The sequence below is a fragment of the Octodon degus genome, unplaced genomic scaffold, assembly GCF_000260255.1.
Source record: "Octodon degus isolate 3935 unplaced genomic scaffold, OctDeg1.0 scaffold00061, whole genome shotgun sequence".
Taxonomy (NCBI): Eukaryota; Metazoa; Chordata; class Mammalia; order Rodentia; family Octodontidae; genus Octodon; species Octodon degus.
Window position 1 is genome coordinate 1,973,301 of NW_004524637.1, and position 7,121 is coordinate 1,980,421.

General features: G+C 37.6%; 1 pseudogene; it reads right to left on the reverse strand.

Moving 5' to 3' along the window:
* Positions 1-244: 244 nt before the first annotated feature.
* Positions 245-7,121, reverse strand: part of LOC101583273 — a 76,629-nt pseudogene continuing 69,752 nt past the window's right edge.

Here is a 7,121-nt window from a genome sequence, read left to right on the forward strand (position 1 = left end):
ACCTGTTAGCATGGTGACGGGATGGAACATGTAACAGTCATGCTCTTGTTCTACCAATAAGGCTAGTTGGATACTTTAAGTAAATGTTCATGTGAACATTTTTAATATAATACCCATTAGCAGTCATACAACTTTGGAATTTCAAGTATATTTGAGATTATAATATTCCTTCAGGAGAGGAAAAAGTATGCAAGTTTATTTTACACAGTTGGGTGAAAAATAAATTTGAGAGAAAGTGGACAATTTAATATGGTCTCATATGCTCTGAAGGAAGTGGTGCCCAATTTGGAGGGGTAATCACTATGTCCAAGTGATCACCTATTTGGAACTTCTGTCACTACAGTCATGTAATCATCCATCCCCTTTCTGCCAGACATGGCGCTGCCAATCTCTTAAACTCGATACCCAGGTCTTTTAAGATCCATGAAAACAATTGTGAAATTGAAGTGTGTGCCCTTCTTTCTAGCTTCTGGATCAACTTCTTTTACTAAGCTAGTTAGTTCTTTCAAGGTTGGATCCATCCAGGTGTAGATCTGTAGCTCACTGGACAGAATGTTGCCACGGGAGAACTCGTCCATACAGGGGTGTTGACCATTGTTGGTGGTGATGACCATTGTTGGTGGTGATGACCTGGAGCAGCAGGCATGTTTTCTCACGGTAAATTGGCTTCTCTGGCTCTTTCTTAATTTCCTCCTGAGTAACTCGCAACTCCACTGCCACCTTCTTACTTCTGCTTGCCAGATGCTCCTGAGATTATAATTTTAAATAATTTCACAATGATCAATTTATAGAGATGTTATTTGCCTAGTAATATCCATTCATTTAATCAAGAAAAATGCACCTCTAACTTTATATACAATATGTTTTTAGACACACATTGGTGCTGAACAGAGTCTCTAGTTCATCAGCTCCATATTCTTTCCTGACTCTGGAGCAGGAAGTCCTGAAACTCTATCTCCCAGGTTGCCTTACAATCTGCCCCTTGTTAGATTCTACTACAGAAAGGAATAGGAGAAAACTGAAATGTGAAAGCAAGAGAAATGCTACCTTCCCACCTTCTAGGAATACCTCTGGAGATGGCAGCAGCAGAAAAGTTTGGAAAGTGTGGCTTGAAGTTTCTGCTCAACCAGCTCAGTTACAGCAGGAACAACCTTGGTAATTCAGCAAGAATCCACTGAGGGCCAACTATGTTTCCTTTGGCTCATTCAAGTCTAATGGGATAGTGGCTGCCTGTAGTTACTAATCTTTAAGGTAACTTGCTTTAATTTCAATCATATACAGTCATCTGTGTTAAAGTCCTTCACTGGAATGCATGCACTGGTTTCTCAACAGAATAATGCACTGATTGAACACTGAGTGATACTTGTTGTATATGTACTTTATATTCCTAAACTGTGTTTGCAACAAAGCAAACTTTAATTAAATGATTTAAAGTTGATGCAAAGGTAATTTCATTCAGTATCTAATTCTGAAATGATTAGCAAAGAGACTTAATTATATAATTCTGCTTTTGAAACTCTATAAAATAGTCATTTGGATGGTACAATCCCTTCTCCACATATTAGGTTTCAATTTTGTATTTATTGGTTGGGGACTGTCCAAACGGATCTTATGTCTATATAAGGAGAAAGGACAATGGGAAAGTCAAAGCCTTATATTATTTATGTGGGTAAATGCTGTGTTAGGAGTTCCAATTAGTTATAGGACTAGTCAGCTGCTAGTTTGGAGCAGTATATCTGACAATGTCACTGAGCTTTTGTGGCTGTTCCCTGACCTCACATGGCAGGAATCAGATGCCTGCACTTTGATCCATGCACATGCACAGGATATAGCATAAGAGATTCCCAAACTAACCGGAAAGAATCCCAAAGGGAATACTCCACAACATATTAATCAAAGTCAAATGGCAGCACAAATTGAACTGGTTCATTAATTATGAAAATTCTCTCACAAAGTGACATCTTGTTAACTATGTGAAAGCTTAGCACATTTTTGCATGGTCCTTTCTGCCTACATAGATCTCAAATTGTCACATTTAGCAGGGAATTGAGGCTTTCCTTTTCCTCACTGAGGAAGAAAAAGCTATTTTATGCCCAAGCCACATCTAAACATATACTTGCACATTTACACATGCCCACCATGTGCATAGGGGTAACATTGTTGGCGAAAGGCAGCTTGCTGTGCCAAACTTTGTTTCACAAAGATACATAGATGGAATTTGGAAAATAATGGTTGACTATTTTTAAACCTTTGGATCCACGTCAAAAGTCTTCGCATGCTGAACCAACAGGACAAATGGAACTATGGAAATATAGCCTCACTTCTCTGCATATTTTGGCAAAAACAGAGACAAGAAGGTATGACTGACTTCACATCACTGGGGAATAAACCTCAGATTGTGCTATCTTTTATCCCTCCCACATGTGAGAATAAGAACTTCAACCTGCTCAGAAATGTTTGCTTTCTAAATCTAGACCTTTTATGTAAAGTGAGGTTGTCATTTTTTATGGTATTTTTAATCTAAAAGAGCTCCTAAATGTCTCATCTCCTCAGTCTTACACCAATTCTTGATCAGTGAAAAATCCTTTCTAGATCAGTAAGGTTAGTGGTTTTACTGCCAGAAAAGGGCCAAAGTAACAGTGACTTAACTTGATGAAAGTTTATTTCAGATATATAATTAGACTATATATATATGTGTATATATTAATAATAATCAGTAAGAATAAAATGAAGAAAAGGGATTTAGAGGAGGAAAGAAAGAGATGGGAAGGAAGGGGATTAAAAGAACAGAAACAAGTTGTATTATGTACATGTACCTAGTTCCCCAGATAACCGCAAGTTGCAAGTGTTGATACCATGTAATATTAAAAAAAAAAAAAAAAAAAAAAAGTCAATCTAAAAAGAAACAGAGGACAGACAGCTAGGGTGTTTGTTGTTCTCTTCAAGTTCTCAGAAATGAAATTTAATTATACTTAGATAATTAATTCAATTTAAAGAAAGATGTATTTGGACATGTCATGGTTTGTGTCTAGTTGTCCCCCCAAAGCCTCATGCAGTCGTGGGGCAGGGATTTCTAGAGTTTGAACTAACTCACAATCCACTGGAATTATAGGGTTTAGTACTACTGGGATTATGGGTGTGAGTACTACACCCAGCCTTGGGACAAATAGCCTGAACACAACATAAGAGACAGACTTCCTCTCTGTTGCCATTGTTGTTACTTCTCCATTTTGCTCAAGCTCTCTGCTGCCCCAATGAACTGCCGCCCTCTGCCCTGTGCTACTCTGCCTTGGAGCCAGCCAAGTATGGACTGAAACCTCTAGTAACTGTGAGCTAGGTAAACCTTTCCTTCCCTCATTTTGGGTGTCAGGTATTTGTCCCAGCAATGAGAGAATAACTGAGACAGTATAGCAGAATCAAGAATAATAGTGCATATATTCAACTAGTAACTCCATCCTCTTCTGCAACATTCTCCAAATCCATATGGCTACAGGACATTTTTGTCAGGGAATATTCACTAATAATTCCTGGCACATTTTTTAAAATGTCTTCAAACCTTAAAAGAAAAAGAATTAAACATCATCCAAGTTTGAGACCATAAAGAAGTCAATCTACGTATTGACAAAGCACTTTTTTTAACAAGACAATTCTTGACTAGTGTTTGCAAAGCATACTAATAACAGTTCCATTTTTATTACATGCTATGAATAGCTTGTAGGTTGAATTTCCACCTTACATGGTGGCCTCATTTTTCCACTGTCTTCTCAGTGATCATAAAAGACTAAAACTGGCAGACACCTTGAAATGTCATCAAAGTCATCCATCTATCTTCAAATACTGATGTCACTACACAACCAAGAGAAAAACAACATCAGAAGGAAGCTCATGACATGATCTCATTCCTACCCAGGGTCTGGATAACATCACTTCCACCTTAAGTAAACACTAAAAGGGGAAGATTATCCAGACAGACAATCTTAGGCATCATACATTGGTGGATGACAGGGTTGTAACCAGCCTTCCAAGGAAATCTGGCATTTGTTCGGAAAATAAGTCTGGATTTTTAAAGAGCTCTGCCTAACACATCCAGTCTGTGCCCAGAGGTCTCCAAGGAAGCATGTTCATAAAGAAGAGACAACTGTGAGAAATGATGACTGATGCTGCATTCATGCCACAGTTTTGGGGAAGGAAGGCAAATTCCCCTTTGAAAGTTTCTCAGTAGCCAGTGGCTGCCAGCCACTCAAAATGCAGGCACATGATGCAGGAGGCACCAAAACCACTGCTTTGCAATAATTCCCCCTCACCTACTAAAAGGATGTGAGAGTGGGGGCACAGAAAATAGGATTTCAGTTGATTTAGTCCCTTATAATTACAGAACTCAACAAATTATAGAGTGACTGGGTCATTTGTCCTATCTCAGAGAATGTCATAAAATAGTAATGATGAACTCAGTGTTGGAGACCCTCTCTAAGTAGCTTGGTTTGGAGGAAGAGTATTGAGTAGAGAAAGAGTAGTGCATAACTATCCACACTTTTCTACCATAGTTTCCATTACTCCAGTAATAAATGCTAAGTCTCCAGAAATTTAAAAAGACTATTTCTCCATCTATCTAGGAAGGGGTCCATTTTAAACCAAGCTAAATATACTCAGTAGGAAGCTATATAATAATATAATTATGCTAAATTAAAAAACAAAAAGAGTGAGGATAAAGTTAATGTCAGTAAATAATCAAGAAGTGTGTGTTAGTCAATGTAGCCACTAAAACAATGAAAATGTTTTCAAATGTGACTTTAACAACTGCAACAGAAAGAAAAGCAAAACCATCAACATTAAACAAGATGTTAAACTCAGACAGAGCAACACTGCTCCTGTGGGGAGGATCTGCTCTCCTTCCACAGACCTGGACTATCTCACTCCAGCCAAATGTCGTAGGAGAAAGAGTCACTGAATCACAGGCACACAGATGCATGGGGCCACACACACATACAGAGAGAGAAAGAGAGAGAGAGAGAGAGAGAGAGAGAGAGAGAGAGAGCACTATATCCCCTCCTATAGGACCAAAGAAGGTAGTAGGCATCATCCAAGATGGAAAGAAATCCAGGGAAAAGGTCAATAGGTAACTTAGGTCAAAAAAATCATGTTGAGAGAAAGTTAACCAGTTGTCTGAATCTAGGAGTCCTGAAAGAAAGAGTTCAAATGCTTTGCCTCTTCAGGCAAAGAGACAAGGCTATCTTGAAAAGAACTTCTACAATGAAAACAGTGAGCATCTATGCCACCTGACATTTCATTCTATTAATGTAGTTTAGTCTTGTCTGTTCAAGGGGATTATAAAAATTCTGGGGAAGATGCATATATTTTGAGAAAGATAATATTAAGTATAAACAATGACCAGGAATTCTTTATTCATTGTATCACTTAATTTTCTCTCAAACTACAAAATTACTTTATTATTCAATATGACAAATAAGCTAAATGAGGTACAGATTTACCCAAGCTCATGTGGACTTTTTTTTTTTTTTTTTTTTTTTTTGGTGGAACCAGAGATTGAACTCAGGCCCTTTCACTTGCCAGGGAAGCGCTTATTCCACTGAGCCATCTCCCCGGCCCCTCATGTGGACTTTAAACACTCATTCAAACCAACTTTAGGGCCAGGGAGATAGCTCAGTGGAGTAAGTGCTTCCCTGGCAAGCGCAAGGACCTGAGTTCAATCCCTGGTTCCGAGGAAGAAAAAAAAAAAAGCAACTTTAACTCTTTTCCTTACCCCACACTACTTCAGTTAATATGGCTCTGTTATGACTAAATGGTGTTGCTTCAAATTTGCATGTTGAAGCCTTAAACTCCAGTGTGACTGAGATGGGGGTCTTTAACTTGATGAACAGGTTAAATGAGGTCATAAGGGTGGAGCTTGATTCCACTAAAAATTATGTCTTTGTAAGTGGAGAAGGAGATAGCAAAGTTGTCTTTGGACCAAGAAAAGGCCATGTGAAAAAACAGAAAAAGAGAAGGCAACCCATCTGGCAACTTGAGTTTTCAATTCTAGCCTGCAAAACTGGGAAATGATAAGTGTCTGCTATTTAAGCCTTGTGGTGTGCAGTGTTCTGTTGTAGCAACTCTGGTAGACTAATACAAGTAATACAAGCTCATTGTGAAATTTTCCCCCAAAACCATAGAAAAGCTAAAAGCAGAAAAATCACCTCCAAATTCATCATCCAAAGGCAATCACTTTTTTTATATATTCGGTGATTATATCTTTTAACTCTATATATTTTAAATAACTGCAATTATACTGCACATACATATTCAATATATGAATTTCTCAATATTTTGCATTTTGTGTACTATTTTATTAATATTATTATATGATAAATAGTCTGTTTATCCATAAAGATGAAAATTTCTTCATGTATTTTTAACTGTTTCTCTCATAAATTGTTTACTTTTGCATATAGAAGCTACTTTCTTGTACATTCTATGAAGAAAACTTCTTATCCTTTTCTCTGCATGATTTTCTATGCCAGTATTCAATGATCTTATCCAAAAGTGCCTGGCATTGTGCTGAATACAAAACAGATATGACGTAATATTGTTAATTAATCATTGAAATCATTCACTCTATGAAGTACTGCAGAAGAAGGTAGCTAAGGAAACATCTGGAGAAAGAATGGAGTACTTGCCATAATGCCCATTTTCTGGGCTACATTAGCTTTATGAAGTAAACATTAGCCCAGAACCAAGATATCCATATTATGTACAATGGGAAAAAATAACCAGGTAACTTATCTTATACACAAGAAGTCACTAAGCACAAGCTTAGTTGATGGTCGTCATCAACTATGGCCAACCTCAGGGCTGATTACCATGCCATTGACTATTCTAATTTGGCACCCTTGGTATTTGAACACTAAAAGCCATAAAAAGTCAAAAACTTCATTGTCTAGTAGAAGGACCAAGCCAAGTCACTCACTGGCAAAAGTCAAACTCTTTTCATTGGTTGTTTCTTTCTTGTTTATAGGGCAAAATACCTGACACCAAAAATGAAGAAAAAAAAGGTTTATTTAGCTCACAGTTTGTAGTTGTTTCAGTTCATAATCAGTCGGCTGCAAGGCAGGGGAGTGTGGCAC